This window comes from Dendrobium catenatum, unplaced genomic scaffold, assembly GCF_001605985.2.
Source record: "Dendrobium catenatum unplaced genomic scaffold, ASM160598v2 fragScaff_scaffold_158, whole genome shotgun sequence".
Taxonomy (NCBI): domain Eukaryota; kingdom Viridiplantae; phylum Streptophyta; class Magnoliopsida; order Asparagales; family Orchidaceae; genus Dendrobium; species Dendrobium catenatum.
In genome coordinates this window covers 197,590-220,914 of record NW_021318620.1, presented here as the reverse complement: position 1 = coordinate 220,914, position 23,325 = coordinate 197,590, and the positions used below count along the sequence as shown (strand labels likewise).

General features: G+C 37.7%; 1 long non-coding RNA gene across 2 annotated transcripts; it reads right to left on the bottom strand.

Moving 5' to 3' along the window:
- Window positions 1-5,519: 5,519 nt before the first annotated feature.
- On the bottom strand, window positions 5,520-22,550 carry LOC110102700. 2 transcript variants are annotated; one of them, XR_002303854.2, is made up of 5 exons: window positions 22,380-22,550; window positions 6,728-6,875; window positions 6,557-6,634; window positions 6,070-6,217; window positions 5,520-6,007 (listed from the first exon to the last, which is right to left on the bottom strand). It is a non-coding gene; the product is annotated as an uncharacterized LOC110102700 (long non-coding RNA). The 2 variants fall into 2 exon arrangements; XR_002303855.2 differs by having other exon boundaries at window positions 6,728-6,804.
- Window positions 22,551-23,325: the final 775 nt, after the last annotated feature.

Below are 23,325 nucleotides of genomic sequence, written 5' to 3'. Positions count from 1 at the left end.
GATGGAGAAATGTGTGAGTCAAAAAATTATTTTGTGTGGAGTCCGGAAGTAGCTCTACCTCCTCCTGCATACATATCTTTAATGATTTGAATATAAGCGTTATTAACTCCTTTCTTTTCAAGAACTCTCCATAGCACTTCTCTTGAAATTTTATCATAAGCTTTCTCTAAATATATAAATATCATATGTAGATCCCCCTTATTCTCTCTATATTTCTCCATCAAACCTCTCAATAAATGTATTGTTTCCATAGTAGACCTGCCCGGCATGAATCCAAATTGATTTTGAGAAACATTAGTATCATGCAGCAACCTACGCTACCATAACTCGTGCCCATAGTTTTAAAGTATGATACATTAACTTAATTCATCTATAATTCACACAAGTTTGTGAATCACCTTTATTCTTAAAAATAAGAATTATTACACTCATTCACCACTCATTTGACATCTTTTAAGTCTTCAAAACAATAATAAAAAATTTAGTAAGCCAATAAATTCCTTCATCTCCTAAGCATTTCCATATCTCTATTGGAATATCAACAGGTACAACAACTTTTTCATACTTCATTTTCTTTAAAGCCTCTCTAACTTCAATTTTACTAATATGCCGATAAAAAAAACATCTTTATTTTCATTTAGGGTTTAGGGTGCTAAGGTCATTAAAGTCAACCGTATTTTCACATTCTTTATTGAAAAGTTTAGCAAAATACCTTATCCACCTTTGTTGGATATCATCTTCTAAGAAAAATACTTTTTAATCTTCATCCTTAATACAATTAACTTGAACTATCTCTTGAAATAATGATATGATAAACTGACAACCCAAAATAACTAGGACAAAGATAAATAATAAATAATACAACTGAGCAACTAGGTGTAAATGAGCTCAGCTTGAGCAAGTTGTAACCATGTTTAGGTAAGTTCATTCCCCATTAAACTTGAGCAGGAAAATAGAGGAGCATAAACTCTTTGCAAACATCAAGCAATATTGCCAAGAACAGGAGCAACCAATTGGAATTAAATTGTGCATTTTCAAGTGCAAGCCCAAAATTCAGTACAATCGCTTGATAGAAACAAGATCTACAATCCACAAAATATATATAATCCTCACAATGGCCGCATCTGCATGATCAGAAGACACATAACATGGCACCCAACAACAAAAGACAATAAGCCATAGGTGTCTCAAAGATCTTATCCACTCCGACGATCCCAAATCCCCCCAAGTGCAGTGTGCACTACATCACAAGTTGCAACCTATTCCAAGTGAAGATAATCAAGAATACTTCCCCAATCTTGCATGTCATGCTCAATGCTTGGCCCATCCTACACATTTGCACTTTTTTTAGGTTTACAAAAAGGAAACTGATCATCATTGTCTCCTCCTTTAAAAAATAAAACAAATTAAATTCAATTAAATTCCAAGGACCAAGCAACATAAACATCATTGCCCAATCGGTAACATACAACTATATCAACAAGTACTTTCAGTGCAAATGACAAAAATCAGGAATTGAAAGATTTTTTTTTTCAAAGATTTGCCCGTAATTATTTATCCAAATATGAATTCACTAACGAAGCACCAACGAGAGACTATTCATGCAACTACACTATAGACAACCTTTTGAAATGGTGTGAATGAGAACAAACCATGTGTTCTTAGCAAATGACAAGCCCAATCACAACTATCAAATTCAATTAAAATGTTTTATCTAGAATAATGGCATAAACAATGGATGAACTACAATGAAATTGTGTTATTGATTTGGACTCATTTGCACTCGGATTGAGTCGAATTTAATGTCCTTGGGTTCGTATTTCCGAGAAATTTAATTCAACTGCAAGTTTGTTGAAATTGGAGTTCAGACGGCCTCAAATTTAATTTTTGAAGTTTCCAATCTGATTTTGCCTTGAGATTCGTGCCCGATCAAGATAAGTTTTTGATGATATATCAATCATAAACAACGGATGGGTGGCACACTGCATCGGTTGCCTCGGGAGAGGTTCCCCTGGCCATCCATGTTGCAGTTACCCCTCTGTGACTAAACATGCCCAACAAAGCCACAAATTTCATATCATTCCAGAGTTTAAGCCAGCCGTGAGAGTAGAGCAAGCCCAACAAACGATATTTTGGATCCAAGTGGAATAAGAAAGGGCTTGAAAATCAGCGGATAAAGGACTAATGAAGCACCATAAGCATCATTGCTCAATCGGTAATATACTATTATATCAACGAGTGCTTTCAGTGCAAGTGACAAAAATCAGGAATTGAAAGATTTTTTTTCAAAGATTTGCCCGTAATTATTTATTCAAGTACGAATTCACTAATGAAGCACCAACAAGAGACTACGCATACAACTACACCGTAGACGTCCCTTGGAAATGGTGTGAATGAGAACAAAACATTTGCTGTTTGCAAACTAAGAAGCCCAATCACAACTACCAAATTTAATTAAAAAGTCTTATCTAGAATAATGGGACAGGGTACCCTGGCCATCCATGCGGCAGTTACCCCTCTGTGACTAGACAAGCCCCAACAACAACAACAACAACAACAACATCAAGCCTTTATCCCACTACGTGGGGTCGGCTACATGAATCCTTTTTCTCCATTGTGTCCTATTAAAAGTCAAATTCTCGTTTAAATCTAATAAAGAAAGGTCATTCCTAATATTTTATAACCAAGTCTTTTTAGGTCTACCCCTACCTTTCTTAACAAAAGTCAAATCTAATACCTCTACTCTCCTAACCGGGTCATCGCAAGGACGCCGTTTTATATGACCAAACCATCTAAGGCGACTTTCTCTAATCTTATCTTCTATTGGAGCTACTCCAACCTTTTCACGTATATGCTCATTTCCTATCCTGTCTCCAAGGGTAAAGCCACTCATCCACCTGAGCATCCTCATCTCTGCCACACTTAACTTAGTATTATGCTTCTCTTTTAAAGGCCAACATTCGGCACCATAAAGCATTGCAGGCCTCACTACCATCTTATAGAATTTTCCCTTAAGTTTGAGGGATACATTTCTATCACATAACAAGCCCGATGCATTTCTCCACTTCAACCATCCAACTTGAATTCTGCTGATAATATCCCCATCTATTTCACCATCACTCTGAACAATAGAGCCAATATATCTAAAACATGTACTCTTATTAATGACTTGATCGCCCAAAGTCACAATCTCCTCACTAGGTCTATTACTACTAAAATTACACTCCATATATTCTGTTTTAGATCTATTCAAGCGAAAACCTTTAGACAAGCCCAGCAAAGCCATAAATTTCATATCATTCCAGAGTGTATGCAAACCGTCAGGGCAGGGCAAGCCCAACAAACTATATTTTGGATCCAAAAGGAAAAAAAAAATGACCTCTGGATCTCTAGAAAATAGAAAGACAATTATTTTGGAAACGGTCTGAATGATAATAAAATATTTCCTGTTTGCAAATAGAAAAGCCCAATAACAACAATCAAATTCAATAAAAATGACGCATCTAGAATGATGGCATAAACAACTGATGGGTGGCACTGCATCGGTTGCCTGAGGAGAGGATCCCCTGGCCATCCATGAAGCAGTCACCTCTCTGTGGCTAGCGAAGCCCAACAAAGCCACATATGTCTGATCATTCAACAGTGGAGGCCAGCTGTTAGACCAGGGCAACACCAAGGAAATGTTGGATTCATGATGAAGGAGAAATATGTGTGTGGAGAAATTATTACGTGCGGAGAAATCGTGGAGAAATTATTACGTGCGGAGAAATCGTGGAGAAATTATTCTGTGCGGACGCCGAACGAAATTTACCGTCCAAAGACCTACCAAAAATGCGCCAATCATAAACCGTAAACCCTAAACCGTGACACCTAAATTACACACTGCACACTATACAAGCTTGTAGTCAGGCTAGGGCAAAAAATGAAATAAGGGGGCTTCACATAAATAACACCTCTCTCTCTCTCTCTCTCTCTCTCTCTCTCTCTCTCTCTCTCTCTCTCTCTCTTTCTTATATTTCAGACCATTCGAGAGATGAAGCAAGTCACCAGGCTACGGCAACACCAACTAAAGAAACGTTAGATCCAAAGAGAGAATGGAGAGCTGACTATTCTCTCTCTCTCCCTGGCAATCCAAGCCTAACAAAGCCACCAATTTCAGCAAAGAAAGATACCACCTTCGGATCATTGGAGTTGAAGAAGTCAAGCAAGGGCAAATAAAAAAAAAGGGGATTTACATACATACCACAAAATTGAAATGAATCCAATAAGGAGAAAAGACCCAAGACTCTCCTAACTGAAAAGCCACAAGTTTCGGATCATCCGAGAGCGGAAACCAGCCGTCAGGCCAGGGCAATACCGACTAAGCAAACATTAGATCCAGGAGGAAAGAGAAATAATCACTCTCTCTCTCTCTCTCGGTAGCCAACAATGCCACAATTTCGGATCATAGGAGAGGAAGCCACTCGTCAGGCTAGGGCACAAATGAAATAGGGGGCTTTACCTGCAGACAACACTAATGGATCCAACAAAGAGAAAAAAAAAACCCTAAGACACACACTCTCTTCCTCTCTCTCTCTCTTATCACTCTCGAGTCTCGAGCTCCATGGACGAGAATCCTTTTGGTTTGGACTTTGGAGGAGTCACCTATCGATTTTTAATCAGTCTCGACTCTCGAAGTAATTTAATCAAATAAATATTTGATTATTTAAATTATAAAAATATGCACTATAAATTTTGATCGTATGTGTATATTATATTTATATATATAATTAAATTAATTAATTCTAAAATATCATTAAATTTAGAATTATTAAATCGCGTAGTTTAAACCTCTAGAAATTTTGTTTTGCTTTTAGCTTATTTAATTTACATTAATTAAATTAGAAATAAAAAATGTTAAAACTAAAAATTAATATCAATTAATACCTAATACCGTTATATTTGAAATATTTCTTTTTGATTTTGGGGCTGTTTTGTAATTTACTTGGATAAAAAAAGGAAATTAATGAAAAAGAAATGTAATATAAAAGGAAAATAGTATAAAAATGATATTTTGGAGTTGTTTGTATGAGTGAAATAAATTAAGATTTTTTTTTTTTGAAGTAAAATAAATGTAACTTAAAGTCTAAAAATATTGGCGACCTGCAGACGCCGATCAATGACGAGTAGAGGCTGTGGTGGTGGCCAGCAGAGGGTAGTAGAGGAGCAATTATTAGGTCCTTTCACTGGATGTAGAGGAAGGTTCGGTTTTAGCCAAAAATAGGTAAAAAGTGCAAATACCGAGTTTTTTGAAAAACTCGGTATTTTTTCAAAAAACTCGGTATTTGCACTTTTTTAGGCAAAACCGAACCTTCCTCTAGGTCCTTGCACCGGACCAAATAAAAACTCGTAGTAGAGAGGGTTGTAGAGGTAAAAGAAATGTAATATATTTTAAATGTTGAAGTTTTGAAAATATAGATATTTTATTTAAAATAAAAAAAAAAAAAACATAGTAAAATTTAAATATTTAGAAATTGGAATGACCCCTCTAATGTAATTTTAATGTTAGTTATAATTGAAGGATTTGAATGAGATTAAATACACCATAAAATTCTTATTAGTACAATTGGCCTTCAGCCGCTGCAACACTACCATCACTAACTACCACACCATAAAATGGAACTTTTATTACATCCTCTGACCGGCCGCAGCTCTACGTTCGGTCAGAGGATTGTTACTCAGTTTTTGCTCGGTATTACTCGGTATTTTGTCTTCACATAATGATATTTCTCGTTATTGTTGGTATTGCTCGGTATTTCTCATTTTGTGCCTGCGATCTTAGTGCCGGCCGAACGTAGCTCTCCGTACGTTCACCGGACGTAATAAAAGCTCCATAAAATGACACCCTCACTCAGGTTATGGGATTCTTACACTTGTACTCCTTTTCTTTTATAGCTCTGGTTGCTCATCTCCCATGGTGCTGCTCTGATGCTAACTCCAGACCAAACTAATGAAGAAGCACCAGTGACTGCAAAAGAATCAATCAGCAGCAGTTATTACAAAAAGTTTGGCTCCAAGTCTTTTTCAAACCTTCTCCAGGCAGCTTCTTGTTGATATGCTATTGCTCCGAGTTAACTAGACTGAAATGGTTCTGAGCTTGGCTGCTCCAACAGGTGCTTGATCCTACTGTCATTAATGAAGCTTCGCCTACCACTAAACGGACTTTCTTCTGCAGTGGCTGTGGAGAAGTGATGTGAATCAACAATGTTATGGCTTATTTGGCAAGCAATAAGCACTTTTATTGTACTTCAATATAAGTCAATTTATCATCTTGCTTATCGTTTAGAGGAAAAGGTTTGAAAGAAAAGGGAAGCAACAGAGGAAAACAAAGCAAAGTTATTGGAGAATGACGGGAAAATGCCTTTCAAAACTTAGCAGTAACACGATCTAGATATAATATATCAACAAGCATCTATCAGATTGAAATGAAAGATCTATCAACAAAATAATTCAGAAATTTTATTCAGAAGCCCGTTAAAGAGTTCCGAGAAACTCTATCTAGAAATAATGGACTCACCATTAAAGAGTTCTGAGAAACTTGCAAATACAGATAGTCTTGCAGTAGATTTGCAGAAGGAATAACGCGAATGCATAACTGAAAAACAATTCTATTGGCTTTGATTAAAACATTTCATTCAGAAGCCGGTAAAGAGTTTCGAGAAACTCTATCTGGAAATAATGGACTTACCAATAAAGAGTTCTGAGAAACTTGCAAATGCAGATTGCCAAATTAGCACCAGAGGCTGATCAAGTTCAGCTTCTTCGCTGCATCAAGGTTCAATAAGAAAGGATTGAATAAACAGTATCTACAACTTTTCCCTGAGAACTGCAGGATCCTTCGTTATGATTGCAAACAGATTGTAACAAATAGTAAGTCATCTTTTTTAATTTATTTCATCTTTTTTTTTTCTCAAGCAGGAAGCAAAAGAATGAAATCAAAGAAGTAAAGATATGTACAAATTTCTTTCAAGATTCATAATTGGGAAAGGAGGTTGAGTAATTAGCTGCATAGATGAGAGAATGTAAGCAATTTATATGGTTTTGTTCATCTGAAAAAGGTCATTCTACTCATTATATCTCTAAAAAACCTTTTTGAAGTGCAAAAGGAAGACTGATCATCAATGTCTCTTCCATAACAAAATAAAACAAACTAAATCCAATAACTTCTAAGGGCAGTGTAACAAGGCCATCAATACCCACAAGGAGATATACTAGCATATCAAAAATATTTATTTCTGTGCAACAAAGAAAAACCAGGAAATTATTTTTTTTCCTAGGATTTTGGTCTTATTTTTTAGTGAGAGCACCACTCGTGAATTTGCTAATCAAGAACAGAAGAGACTTAACATGCAACTACTCGATGTAAATGTAAAAAAAAGATATTTGTTGTTTGCAAACTGAGTAGGCCAATTAAAACCAACAAAAATTTATTTAGGTCTCATCAAGAATAATGACAAGTATTGAATGGGTGACACTGCAACGGTTGCCAGACGAGAGGATCGTGCAGCCATCCATGATGCAGTGCCACACACCATATCCATCTCTCTCTATATCCCATGTGAGTTGGACAGTGTAGCTTTTTATTTATTTGAGAATTCTGAGCATCAAAGAACATATTTGATGTAGGCATAATAGTATTACTCTTCTCTCTTTATTTTACAGAAGTATAAGGGTTGTTACAATGGGGAACAACGATAATCACCTACTTCCTGCCAGTGGCAGATCCGCCTTAAGCCTGGGGGCAATTGGGCCCCTAAAAAAAATTTATTATATGATTATTTAGGTAATTTGTCCCCTCCATCTATTTTTTAGTCTTACAAGGGTTTTAGGCAATTCCTAGCCAAGATGCAGTTGCCTAACATCATATTCATCTCTCTCTCTCTCTCTCTCTCTCTCTCTCTCTCTCTCTCTCTCCCCCCTATGTAATGGACAGTAGATTTTCTTTTTTTTTAGGATGAATAGTCAGCGCCTAGGCACAATTTTGATGTTGACAATATAGCATAAGTCTTCTTTCTTTATTATCCCGACAGAACCAGATTTTACAATGGGGAACTATGATAACCATAGCATTCAAACTGCGTGAGGTCGGCTACATGAATCCTTTTTCACCATTGAGTCCGGTTAAAAGTCAAATTCTCATTTAAATCTAATAAAGAAAGATCATTTCTAATATTTTCTAACCAAATCTTTTTAGGTCTACCTCTGCTTTTTTTAACATAATTCAAATCTAATACCTCAACTTTCCTAACCGGGTCATCGGAAGGCCTCCGTTTAATGTGACCAAACCATCTAAGGCGACTCTCTCTAATTTTATCTTCCACTTGAGCTACTCCAAACTTCTCACGTATATGCTTATTTCGTATCCAAAGCCACTCATCCACCTAGTGATGGGATTGTGAAGTTTGCAGCATCCTGAACTCAGATAGCAAAAACTGAAATTTCTTTGTTGCGCAACCATCAATTGAGAAGAGGAAAATGGCAGCGAATTAGAACAAAACATTTGCTGTTTGCAAACTGAGAAGCCCAATCACAACTATCAAATTCAATTAAAATGTCTTATATCTAGAGTAATGGCATAAACAATGGATGGGTGGCACACTGCATCGGTTGCCTGAGGAGAGGATCCCCTGGCCATCCATGCAGCAGTTACCCCTCTGTAACTAGACAAGCCCAACAAAGCCACAAATTTCATATCATTCCAGAGTTTAAGCATGCCGTGAGAGTAGAGCAAGCCCAACAAACGATATTTTGGATCCAAGAGGATAAGAAAGGGCCCCTGGATCTCTACAAAATAGAAAGACAATTTTTTTGGAAATGGTGTGAATGATAATAAAATATTTCCTGTTTGCAAGCTGGAAAGCCCAATCACAACAATCAAATTCAATAAAAATTTCGCATCCAGAATGATGACATAAACAACTGATGGGTGCACTGCATCGGTTGCCTGAGGAGAGGATCCCCTGGCCATCCATGAAGCAGTCACCTCTCTGTGTCTAACCAAGCCCAATAAAGCCACATATTTCAGATCATTCAACAGTGGAGGCCAGCTGTTAGACTAGGGCAGCACCAATAAGAAATTATTCTGTGCTGACACCAAACTGCTCGGAGGATAATCAAAACGTGCCACCTCACCCGGTAAAGAGAGAGTCCATTTATCAACCCAAGGAAATGTTTGATGGAGAAATGTGAGTGGAGAAATTATTCCGTGGGGAGTCCAGAAGTAGTTCTAGCTCCGGACTACAATGAAATCGTGCCTACACCTTGTACAAGTTTGTAGTTAGCCTAGGGCAAAAAATTAAATAAGGGGCCTTTACATACATACCACCTCTCTCGTATATTACAGATCGTTCTAGAGATGAAGCCAGTCCTCAGGCAACGGCAACACCAACTAAAGAAACGTTAGATCCAAAGAGAGAATGGAGAACTGACTACTCTCCCTCCCTGGCTATCCAAGCCCAACAAAGCCACCAATTTCACCAAAGAAGGTTACCACCTTCGAATCAATGGAGTTGAAGCCAGAAGTCAGGCAAAGGGGATTTACATACATACCACACACAAAATTCTAATGAATCCAATTAGGATAAAAAACCCAAGACTCTCCTATCTGAAAAGACGAGAGCAGAAAACAGCCGTCAGGCCAAGGCAATACCAACTAAGGAAACATTAGATCCAAGAGGAAGGAGAAATAACCACTCTCTCTCTCTATCTCTCTATCTCTCTCTCTCTCTCTCTCTCTCTAGCCAACAAAGCCACAATTTTGGATCATTGGAGAGGAAGCCACTCGTTAGGCTAGGGCACAAATGAAATAAGGAAAAATTATTCTGTGTGGACACCGGAACATAAGTATCCCAGAAGGAGAAAAAATCCTAAGACTCTCTCTCTCTCTCTCTCTCTCTCTGGGACTGGGAAAATTATTAGGTCAAGAGACCGGACATAGCTCTACGTTCGGATGCCAATAACTAGTTGACATGTGGATGATTACACGTGGAATTTTTTCAATAAATCTTTTAATTTAATTTATATCAGCCCGACACGACCCGACCTTGTCCACAATTTTTTTCATTTTAAACGTAGGGTTGATGCTATTTTAGAAACCCGCCACAGATCTAAAATATTTATTGCTTTTGATACGTACGGAAGAAAAAAAACGAGTTATGAAATTGCATAAAAGAGCTGGAACGCTCTCCGAAGAGAAATGGGGAAGGGGTGCATGAAACTAGAGTAGGTAAAGCAAAGGAACATGAACTGTTTGCAAACATCAAGCGATATAGATAACCATAGCAGCAACCAATTCGAATTCAATTGTGCATTTTCAAGTCAATTGTGCATTTTCAAGTGCAAGCCGAAAATTCAGTATGATCACTTGATAGCAACAGGATTTACAATACACAAAATATAACTAATCGTTACATGGGCCGCATCTGCAAGATCAGAAGACACATAACATGCCACCCAACAATAAAAGACAATAAGCCATGGGCATCTCAAAGATCTTATCCAATCCAACGATTCCACATTCCCCCACGTACAGTGTGCACTACATCACAGGTTGCAACCTATTCCAAGTGAAGATCAACAAGAATACTTCCCCAATCTTGCATGTCAAGCTCAATGCTAGGCCCATCCTACACATTTGCACCTTTTTTAGGTTTACAAAAAGGAAACTGATCATCATTGCCTCTTCCTTTTAAAAATAAAAAAAATTAAATAACTTCCAAGGACCAAGCAACATAAACATCATTGCCTAATCGGCAACATACAACTATATCAACAAGTACTTCAGTGCAAGTGACATAAATCAGAAATTGAAAGATTTTTTTTCAAAGATTTGCTTGTAATTATTTATCAAAGCATAAATTCACTAATGAAGCACCGCCGAAAGATTATGCATGCAACTATACGATTGACAACCTTTTGAAATGGAGTGAATGAGAACAAAACATTTGTTGTTTGCAAACTGAGAAGCCCAATCACAGCTATCAAATTCAATTAAAATGTCTTATCTAGAATAATGGCATAAACAAAAGATGGGTGGCACACTGCATCGGTTGCCTGAGGAGAGGGCCCACTGGCCATCCATGCGTCAGTTACCCCTCTGTGACTAGACAAGCCCAACAAAGCCACAAATTTCATATCATTCCAGACTTTAAGCCAACCGTAGGGCTGCAAACGAAACGAGCCGAGCCGAGCCGAGTATGTGAGTGTTCCTGTTTATGTTCATTTAATATCAGCTTGTTCAAGCTTGGTTCATGTTTGTTCAAGCTTTATTGTTTGTGTTTATGTTTGGTTCATTTAAATTAATGAGTGTTCATGTTCGGTTCATGTTCAGTTCATGTTCGTTCGTTTAGTGCTTATCGAGCTTGTTCGCGAACATATTTAACGAATTTTTTTTAACTATCAAACAAACATGTTCATGAACATATCCATGAACAAAAACATTTATAATAAAAGCAATAGTCTATATAACAAAGACAATGATTATTTATATTTATTAATTATATAGTCAAATATTAATTATTTTATCAAGCTTATTCACGAGTTCAAAATCGAACACGAATCAAGCTTAATGTCGAGCTTGTTCACGAACTTCAAATGATGTTGTTCGCGAACATAAATGAGCCGAACGCATTAGTGTTCAAGTTTGTTTATTTAAGAATCGAGTATTTAAAATATTATTCAAGTTTGTTTGTTTAGTTAATAAAACGATCACAAACAAGCTTTAATCGAACCGAACAACGAGTAGCTTGTCGAACGTTTGGTTCGCTTGCAGCCCTAGCCAACCGTGGGAGCAGAGCAAGCCCAACAAACGATATTTTGGATCCAAGAGGAATAAGAAAGGGCCCCTGAACCTCTACAAAATAGAAAGACAATTTTTTCAAAATGGTGTGAATGATAATAAAATATTTGTTGTTTGCAAATTGAAAAGCCCAATCACAACAATCAAATTCAATAAATATGTCGCATGTAGAATGATGACATAAACAAATGAAAGGTGGCACTGCATCGGTTGCCTGAGGAGAGGATCCCCTTGCCGCCCATGATGCAGCACCACTCTGTGGCTAACCAAACCCAACAAAGCCACATATTTCAGATCATTCAACAGTATAGGCCAGCTGTCAGACTGGCGCAACACCAAGGAAATGTTGGATCCATGATTAGGGAGAAATATGTCTGAAGAAATTATTATGTGCAGAGTCCAGAATATGTGGTGGAACTGCATCGGTTTCCTGAGGAGAGGGGGTCCCCTGGCAGTCCATGAAGCAGTTACCTCTCTGTGGCTAGCCAAGCCAAACAAAACCACATATTTCAGATCATTCAACAGTGGAGGGCAGCTGTCAGACTAGGGCAACACCAAGGATATGTTGGATCCATGATGAGGGAGAAATTATTGTGTGCGGAGTCCGGACATAGCTTCCTCTTCTCTCTCTCTCTCTCTCTCATACATTTCAGATCATTCGAGAGTGGAAGCCAGTCATCAGGCTAAGGCAACACCAACTAAAGAAACGTTAGATCCAAAGAGAGAATGGAGACCAGACTATTATCTCTACCTCCCTGGCTATCCAAGCCCAACAAAACCACCAATTTCAGCAAAGAAAGCTACCACCTTCGGATCATTGGAGTTGAAGCCAGAAGTCAGGCTAGGGCACAAATGAAATAAGGGGATTTACATACATATCACATAATTATTATGAATCCAATAAGGAGAAAAGACCCAAGACTCCTATCTAAAAAGCCACAAGTTTGGGATCATCCGTGGGCAGAAACCAGCCATCAGGCTAGGGCAATACCAACTAAGGAAACATTAGATCCAATAGGAAGGAGAAATAACCACTCACTCTCTCTCTCTCTCTCTCTCTCTCTCTCTCTCTCTCTCTCTCTCTCTCTCTCTCTCTCTACCCAACAAAGCCACAATTTCGGATCATTGGAGAGGAAGCCACTTGTCAAGCTAGGGTACAAATAAAGAATGACGGTAGATTTACATACATAACATTTTATTTCATGCTATACATATCGAACACCTCAAGTTTTAATATTACATTCCTAACATACATATAAATTTTAATATCAAATATATCACTCATATATTTCATTCTTATCATCCTATAAACTTTAATATTTCATTTCATGCACCCATATTTGTTCTTTGGGTGGTAGGCATGTAATATTAAAGTTTTAGCTGTTAGATATGTAAATAGCATTAACAAAAGTTTTATGTGACCAAACCATCTAAGACGACTCTCTCTTGTCTTATATGCCATTGGAGCTACTCCAACCTTTTCTAGCATATACTCATTTCGCATTCCGTTAGTAAGAATAAAGGCACTCATCCACCCGAGGATCATTATCATTGCAACACTTAACTTAATTTTAGCTTCTCTTTTAAGGATCAACATTCTGCACTATAAAACATTGCAGGTATCAACACCATCTTATAGAATTTTCCCTTAAGTTTGAGGGATACTTTTCTATCAAACAATAGGCCCAATGCATTCCTCCACTTCAACCATCCATCTTGAATTCTAATAATAATATCCTCATCTATTTCACCATCACTTAGAACAATAGACCGAGGATATCTAAAACGTGTACTCTTATTAACGGCTTAATCACCCAAAGTCACAATCCCCACAAAACTATTATTACTAAAATTGAACTCCATATATCCAATTTTAGATCTACTCAAATGAAAGCCTTTGACTCAAAGGTTGACCTTCATAATTCAAGTTTACCTTCAACTCCCTCTCTAGTCTTATCAAAAAAAAGAATATCATCAGCAAAAAGCATACACCTGGGTACAACCCCTTGCAAATGTCTAGTGAGAACATCCATGACTAAACAAAACGATATGGGCTTATGACTGATCCTTCATGTAATCCAACTGAAAAAGAAAAATTCTTGGTCAAACCACCGTATGTCTGAACACAAGTAACAGAACCTGCATGCATATTAATGACTTGAATATAAGCATTACTAGAACTCTCCAAAAAACTTCTCTTGTGCTTTCTCTAAATCAATAAAAATCATATGTAGTCCTCCTTATTCTCTCAATATTTCTCCATCAAACCTTTTAATAAATGTATAGTATCCATAGTAGACCTACCCGACATGAATCCAAATTGATTTTGAGAAACATTAGTATCACACCACAACCTATGCTCCATAACTCTCACCCATAGTTTTAAAGTATGAAACATTAACTTAATTCATCTATAATTCGCATAATCTTGTGCTTCACCAAGACAAAAAAAAAACAACACTAAATAAAATTAAAAATATTAATAATAACATAAAAAATACATATTTGGTAGTGTAAATCTTTAGGCAACCAGAAAATGCAATTTGCTTCCATTACAAGAGGCTCAGTTAATCCTTTAATACAACATAGAGAAAAATCACGCAAATCTGCTAATTAGTCATAATTTATTGTTGTTAGAAACAGCTAGTGCATTTTTATAGCAGTAGCTTCAATAGAGATTCCACCACAAGCGATGTAGAAAAATATTCTGTGACATAAGGATATGATTCGCTGGCAACCCAAAAAAACTGGGATAAGGATAACTAATAAAGAATACAACTAAGCAACTAGGTGTAAATAAGCTAAAGCTTGACCAAGTTGTAGCCGTATTTAGGTAATTTCATTCCCTATCAAACTTGAGCAGGAAAGTAGAGGAACATAAACTCTTTGCAAACATCAATCTATATCGACAACCACAGCAGCAACCAATTGGAATTCAATTGTGCAAGCCCAAAATTCAGTATGATCGCTTGACAGCAACAGGATTTACAATCGACAAAATATATCTAATCCTCACAAGGGCCGCATCCAAGTATGAATTCACCAATGAAGCACCAACGAGAGACTATGCATGCAACTACACGATAGACAACCCTTTGAAATGGTGTGAATGAGAACAAAACATTTGTTGTTTGCAAACTGAGAAGTCCAATTACAACTATCAAATTCAATTAACATGTCTTATCCAGAATAATGGCATTGTAGCATCCTGGAATATTCGTGGTGGTAGAGAAATATAAAGTTTAACGTCTTAGCTTTTTACGAAAATCCAACACACAATCAAATAAAAAGATATTGTGCAGTATTTATAAGAGACAACAGGATTTTAATGTGTAAAACCCAAAAAAGTGAAAAACCATAGGATTTATCCCAATTTGAATGAATTCACTAGTATTTGCAGTTGATTACAAATGAGGCCTGTAAATATGAGGGATATCAAGGATAAATTGGGAGTGGTTTTAAAAGACGATCGATGTTGATTCCCTTGATCGTGGACCGTTTACTAGACATTTGAATGTCTTAATGATATCAGAATTTAGCAATATTGAGATCGTTGGATTCATCTCTTTGAGCCGCTCGATTCAAATATAAGCATGTCATGTTTCTAAACCGTTTGGTAATCCAAATTATGGTTTTAACATTTCAAATGTGCTTCGAGTCTTTTATTTGGATCTCGAATTGAGTAGAGTTTGGTGTCATTGGGTTCGTATTTCCGAGATGTTCGGTTCGACTGTAACTTTGTTGTAATTGGAGTTCAAATAGTCTCTGATTTAACTTTTGAAGTTTCCAACTTGATTTGGCCTTGATATTCGTGCCCGACCAAGATAATTTTTTGACGATATATCAGGCATAAACAATGGATGTATGGCACACTGCTTCGGTTGCCTGAGGAGAGGGGTTCCCCTTGCCATCCATGCGGAAGTTACCCATCTGTTACTAGAAAAGCCCAACAAAGCCACAAATTTCATATCATTCCAGAGTTTAAGCATGCCGTGAGAGTAGAGCAAGTTTCATGCCGTGAGAGTAGAGCAAGCCCAAAAAATGATATTTTTGATCCAAGAGGAATAAGAAAGGGCCCCTGTAACTCTACAAAATAGAAAGATAATGTTTTTTGAAAATGGTGTGAATCATAATAAAATATTTGCTGTTTGACAACTGAAAAGCCCAATCACAACAATCAAATTCAATAAAAATGCCGCATCTAGAATGATGACAAAAACAATTGAGGGGTGGCACTGCTTCGGTTCCCTGAGGAGAGGATCCCCTGGCCATCCATGAAGCAGTCACCTCTCTGTGGCTAACCAAGCCCAACAAAGCCACATATTTCAGATCATTCAACAGTAGAGGGAAGCTGTTAGACTAAGCCAACAACAAGGAGAAATTATTTTGTGGGGACACAATATATACGTCCAAAAAGATGGGATGGAGAAATGTGTGAGTGGAAAAATTATTCAGTGTGGAGTCAGGACGTAGCTCTACCTCCTCCAGCATACATATCTTTAATAATTTAAAAATATAACCGTTATTAACTCATTTCTTTCAAGAATTCTCCATAGCACTTTTCTTGAAAATTTATCATATGTTTTCTCTAAATCAATAAATATCATATGTAAATCCCCCTTATTCTCTCGATATTTCTCCATCAAACCTCTCAATATATGTATGGTTTCCATAATAGACCTACCCGACATGAATCCAAATTGATTTTGAGAAACATTAGTATCACGCCGCAACCTATGCTCCATAACTCGATCCCATAGTTTTAAAATATGACACATTAACTTAATTCCTCAATAATTCACACAATCATGAGCATCACCTTTATTCTTAAAAAAAGGAATTAACAAACTCATTCTTCACTCAACTGACATCTTTTTACTTTTCAAAACAGTATTAAAAAGTTTAGAAAGTCAATAAACGATATTTTGGATCCAACAGAAATAAGAAAGGGCCCCGGATCTCTACAAAATAGAAAGAAATTTTTTTGGAGATAGTGTGAATGATAATAAAATATTTGTTGTTTGCAAAATGAAAAGCCCATTCACAACAATCAAATTCAATAAAAATGGCGCATCTAGAATGATGACATAAACAACTGAGAGGTGGCACTGCATCGGTTGCCTGAGGACAGGATCCCCTGGCCATCAGTGAAGAAGTCACCTCTCAGTGGCTAGCAAAGCCCAACAAATTCACATATTTCAGACCATTCAACAGTGGAGGCCAGCTGTCAAACTAGAGCAACACTAAGGAAATGTTGGATCCATGATGAGGGAGACGTGTGTGTTTGGAGAAATTATTGTGTGCGGAGTTCGGAATGTGGTGGAACTGCATCGGTTTCCTGAGGAAAGGGGATCCCCTGGCCGTCCATGAAGCAGTTACCTCTCTGTGGCTAGCCAAGCCCAACAAAGCCACATATTTCAGATCATTCAACTGTGGAGGGCAGCTGTCAGACTAGGGGAACACCAAGGATATGTTGGATCCATGATGAGGGATAAATTATTGTGCGGTGTCCGGACGTAGCTTCCTCTCTCTCTCTCTCTCATACAGTCATACATTTCAGATCATTCGAGAGTGGAAGCCAGTCATCAGGCTAAGGCAACACCAACTAAAGAAATGTTAGATCCAAAGAGAGAATGGATAACCGACTATTCTCTCCCTCCCTGGCAATCCAAGCCCAACAAAACCACCAATTTCAGCAAAGAAAGCTACCACCTTCGGATCATTGGAATTGAAGCCAGAAGTCAGGCCAGGGCACAAATGAAAGAAGGGGATTTACATACATATCACAAAATTATAATGAATTCAATAAGGAGAAAAGACCCAAGACTCGCCTATCTGAAAAGCCACAAGTTTGGGATCATACAAGGGCGGAAACCAGCCATCAGGACAGGGCAGTAGCAACTAAGGAAACATTAGATCCAATAGGAAGGAGAAATTACCATTCTCCCTCTCTCTACCCAACAAAGACACAATTTCGAATCATTGGAGAGGAAGCCACTTGTCAGGCTAGGGTAAAAATAAAGAATGATGGGGGGTTTACATACATACCACTTTATTTCATGCTATACATATCTAATACCTACAATTTTAATATTACATTCCTAACATACATATAAAATTTTAATATCAAATATATCACTCCTATATTTCATTCTTACTATCCTATAAACTTTAATATTTCATTCCATGCACCCATATTTGTTCTATGGGTGGTAGGCATATAATATTAAAGTTTTAGAAGTTAGATATGTAAATAACATTAACTAAAGTCTTATGTGACCAAACCATCTAAGGCAATTCTCTCTTGTCTACTGGAGCTTCTCCAACCTTTTCTAGTATATGCACATTTCACATTCCATTAAAAAGAGTAAAGGCACACATCCACCGAGGATAAAAATACTAAAGGCACTCATCCACCCGAGGATCATTATCTCTGCAACACTTAACTTAATTTTGATCATTATCTCTGCATCACTTAACTTAATTTTATGCTTCTCTTTTAAAGATCAACATTCTGCACTATAAAGCATTGCAGATATCAACACTATCTTATAGAACTTTCCCTCAAGTTTGAGGGGAACTTTTCTATCACACAATAGGCCCGATGCATTCCTCCACTTCAACCATCCAACTTGAATTCTACAAATAATATCCCCATCTATTTCACCATCACTCTGAACAATAGACCCAATATATCTAAAATGCGTACTCTTATTAACGACTTGATCACCCAAAGTCACAATCCCCCACAAAACTATTATTACCAAAATTACACTCCATATATTCAATTTTAGATCTACTCAAATGAAAGCCTTTGACTTTAAGGTTGACCTTCATAATTCAAGTTTACCTTCAACTACTTCTCTAGTCTTATCAACAAGAATAATATCATCAACAAAAAGCATACATCTAGGTACAACCTCTTGTAAATGTCAAGTGAGAACATCCATAACTAAAGCAAAACGATATGGGCTTAAGACTGATCCTTCATGTAATCCAACTGAAATAAGAAAATACTTGGTCAAAACACCTTGTGTCGGAACACAAGTAACAGAACCTGCATGCATATTCTTAATGACTTGAATATAAGCATTACAAACCCCTTTTATTTCTAGAACTCTCCATAAAAAATTTCTTGTGCTATCTCCAAATCAATAAATATCATATGTATGTAGATCCTCCTTATTCCTCTATACTTCTTCATCAAACCTCTTAATAAATGTATAGCATCCATAGTAGACCTACCCAACATGAATCCAAATTGATTTTGAGAAACATTAGTATCACACCACAACCTATGCTCCATAACTCTCTCCCATAGTTTTAAAGTATGAAACATTAACTTAATTCCTCTATAATTCACACAATCTTGCACTTCACCAAGACAAAAAATAAAAACAACACTAAATTAAATTAAAAATATTAATAATAACATTAATAATACATATTTGGTAGTATAATTCTTTAGGCAACTGGAAAATGCAATTTGCTTGCATTACAAGAGGCTTAGTTAATCCTTTAATACAACATAGAGAAAAATCAAGCAAATCGGCTAATTAATCATAATTTACTGTTGTAAGAAACAGCTAGTGCATTTTTATAGCAGTAGCTTCAATAGAGCTTCCACCACAAGCGATGTAGAAAAATATTGTGTGACATTGTTCACTTGGAATAATGATATGGTTCGCTGACAACCCAAAATAACAGGGACAAAGATAACTAATAAATAATACAACTGAGCAACTAGGTGTAAATGAGCTTAAGCTTGAGCAATTTGAATTTATGTTTAGGTAAGTTCATTCCCTATAAAACTTGAGCAGGAAAGCAGAGGAACATAAAATATTTGCAAACATCAAACAATATCGACAACCACAGGAGCAACCAATTGGAAATCAATTGTGCATTTTCAAGTGCAAGCCCAAAATTCAGTATGATCGCTTGATAGCAACAGGATTTACAATCCACAAAATCTATCTAATCGTCACAATGGCCGCATCTCCATGATCAGAAGACATAACATGGCACTCAACAACAAAAGACAATAAGCCATGGGCGACACAAAGATCTTATCCAACTATCGATATTTTGGATCCAAGAGGAATAGGAAAGGACTCCTGGATCTCTACAAAATAGAAAGACAACTTTTTTGGAAATGCCGTGAATGATAATAAAATATTTGTTGTTTGCAAACTGAAAAGCCCAATCACAACAATCAAATTCAATAAAAATGTCGCATCTAGAATGATGATATAAACAACTGAGAGAAGGCACTGCATCAGTTGCATGAGGAGAGGATCCCCTAGCCATCCATGAAGCAGTCACCTCTCTGTGGCTAACCAAGTCCAACAAAGCCACATATTTCAGATCATTCAACAGTGGAGGGCACTTGTTAGATTAGGGGAACACCAAAGATAAATTATTTTGTGCGGACACCGAACATTTAAAGATGGGATGGAGAAATGTGTGATTGGATAAATTATTCCGTGCAGACTCCGGACGTCGCTCTACCTCCTCCTGCATGCATATCTTTAATGACTTGAATATAAGCATTATTAACATCTTTCTTTTCAAGAATTCTCCATAGCACTTCTTTTGAAACTTTATCATATGCTTTCTCTAAATCAATAAATATCATATATAGATCCCCTTATTCTCTCTATATTTCTCCATCAAACCTCACAATAAATGTATGGATTCCAGAGTAGACCTTCCCGGCATGAATCCAAATTGATTTTGAGAAACATTAGTATCACGCCACAACCTACGCTCTCATAACTCGCACCCATAGTTTTAAAGTATGACACATTAACTTAATTCCTCGATAATTCGCACAATCTTGTGCATCAGCTTTATTCTTAAAAATATAAAGTAACGCCGCACTCATTCTCCACTTAAAAATATTTCCTGTTTGCAAACTGAAAAGCCCAATCACAACAATCAAATTCAATAAAAATGTCGCAACCAGAATGATGACATAAACAACTAATGGGTGGCACCATGGCACTGCATCGGTTGCCTAAGGAGAGGATCCCCTGGCCATCCATGAAGCAGTCACCTCCCTATCGCTAGCCAAGCCCAACAAAGCCACATATTTAAAATCATTCAACAGTGGAGGCCAGCTGTCAGACTAGGGCAACACCAAGGAGAAATTATTCTGTGTGGACACCAGAACGTCTGATGGCGAATCATAATGCCCCACCTCACCCGATAAAGTATGTGAGTCTGGATGTAGTGCATTTATCAACACCAAGGATATGTTGGACGGAGAAATGTGTGAGTGGAGAAATTATACCGTGCGGAATCCGGACATAGCTCTACCTCGTCCGAACTACAATGAAATTGTGTTATTGTTTTGGACTCATTTGCGCTCGGATTGAGTCGAATTTGGTGTCATCGGGTTCGTATTTTCGAAACGTTCAGTTCGACTGTAAGTTTGCTGAAATTGGAGTTCAAATGGTCATTGATTTAATTTTTGAAGTATCCAATCTGATTTTGCCTTGAGATTTGTGCCCAATCAAGATAATTTTTTGATGATATATCAGTCATAAACAATGGATGGGTGGCACTGCATCGGTTGCCTCGGGAGAGATTCCCGAGGCCATCCATGCGGCAGTTACCCCTCTGTGACTAAACAAGCCCAATTTCATATCATTCCTGAGTTTAAGCCGGAGAGTAGAGCAAGCCCAACAAACAATATTTTGATCCAAGAGGAATAAGAAAGGGCACCTCGATCTCTACAAAATAGAAAGACATTTTTTTTGGAAATGTTGTGAATGATAATAAAATATTTACTGTTTGCAAACTGAAAAGCCCAATCAAAGCAAGCAAATTCAATAAAAATGTCACATCTAGAATGATGACATAAACAACTGAGGAGTGGCACTGCATCGGTTGCATGAGGAGAGGAGCCCCTGGCCATCCATGTAGCAGTCACCTCTCTGTGGCTAGCCAAGTCCAAAAAAGCCACATATTTCAGATCATTCAGCAGTGGAGGCCACTAGGCCAGCTTTTAGACTAGGGAAAAACCAAGGAAATGTTGGATCCATGAAGGAGAAATGTGTTTGTGGAGAAAGTATTATGTCCGGAGTAACTTTAAGTTCAGACTACAATGAAATTTTGGAGAAATTATTCTGTGTGGAGGCCGAACGAAATTTACCGTCCAAAGATCGACGCCAACATAAACCCTAAACCCTAAACCGTGACACCTAAATTACACACTGCACACTGAACAAGCTTGTAGTCAGGCTAGGGAAAAAAATGAAATAAGGGGTCTTTACATACATAACACGTCTCTCTCTCATATATATTTCAGATCATTCGAGAGAAGAAGCCAGTCATCAGGCTACGGCAACACCAACTAAAGAACCGTTAGATCCAAGGAGATGATGGAGAGCTGACTATTCTCTCTCCCTCCCTGGCTATCCAAGCCCAACATAGCCACCAATTTCAGCAAAGAAAGCTACCACCTTCGTATCATTGGAGTTGAAGCCAGAAGTCAGCCTAGGGCACAAATGAAATAAAATAAGGGGATTTACATACATACCACAAATTTCAAATGAATCCAATAAGGAGAAAAGACCCAAGACTCTCCTATCTGAAAAGCCACAAGTTTCGGATCATCCGAGAGCGGAAACCAGTCGTCAGGCCAGGGCAAGACCAACTAAGGAAACATTAGATCCAGGAGGAAGGAGAAATAACCACTCTCTCTGTAGCCAACGAATTTTTATTGCGTCCTCCCACCTGACGCATCTTTACCTTCGGTAAGCCGTGATAACGCGACACCTGGCAACAACAATACCCAATACCCGACCCGGCGAAGAGTGGGACAATGGCACGTGCGAAATTTAAAAATGACGGCCCGAACAACGGACCCGAATATTATACCGCGGAGTCGAGAAAAACTGCCGAGACAAACTTTACCGTGCCTTCATCTTCTCCAACCGGCGCTTCTTCTTCCATTTCAGTGAAGTTTCTAGCTCCGCATTTACGATGCCTCAGGTTAGTTTCTTCTTCTGTAAACACGAATAAACTTGCAAGTTACCGAGCAATACTGCTTCGGTATTATGGTAGTTAAAGATTGGTTAAGTTATCGGTAGAGCTTGCTACCGAGCTCTACCGAGCATTCTTAAAGTCGGTATTGCTAGGTATTTGCAAGCAATGGTCGGCAAAATACCTAGCATTGGTAGCACTATTCTTCTTATGTGGTATTTAGGGTTAGGGTTTACCTAGCGGTACTGCCATGAAAGAACAAAATGAGTTTAGCATTGATCGGTACTGCTCGGTACCGATGCGCAACGAGCATAAAAATTAAACGGTATTGCTCGGTACCGAGCTGTACCGAGCTGCACCGAGCAGCACTAATAGTCGGTACTGCTCGGTATTTGCTTATAATTGCTTGTATGAGTCCACTATTGGCACGTAACAGGCCGGTGCAACTCGATGCCGAGCTTTACCGAGCATTAATAATACTCGGTACTGCTCGGTATTCT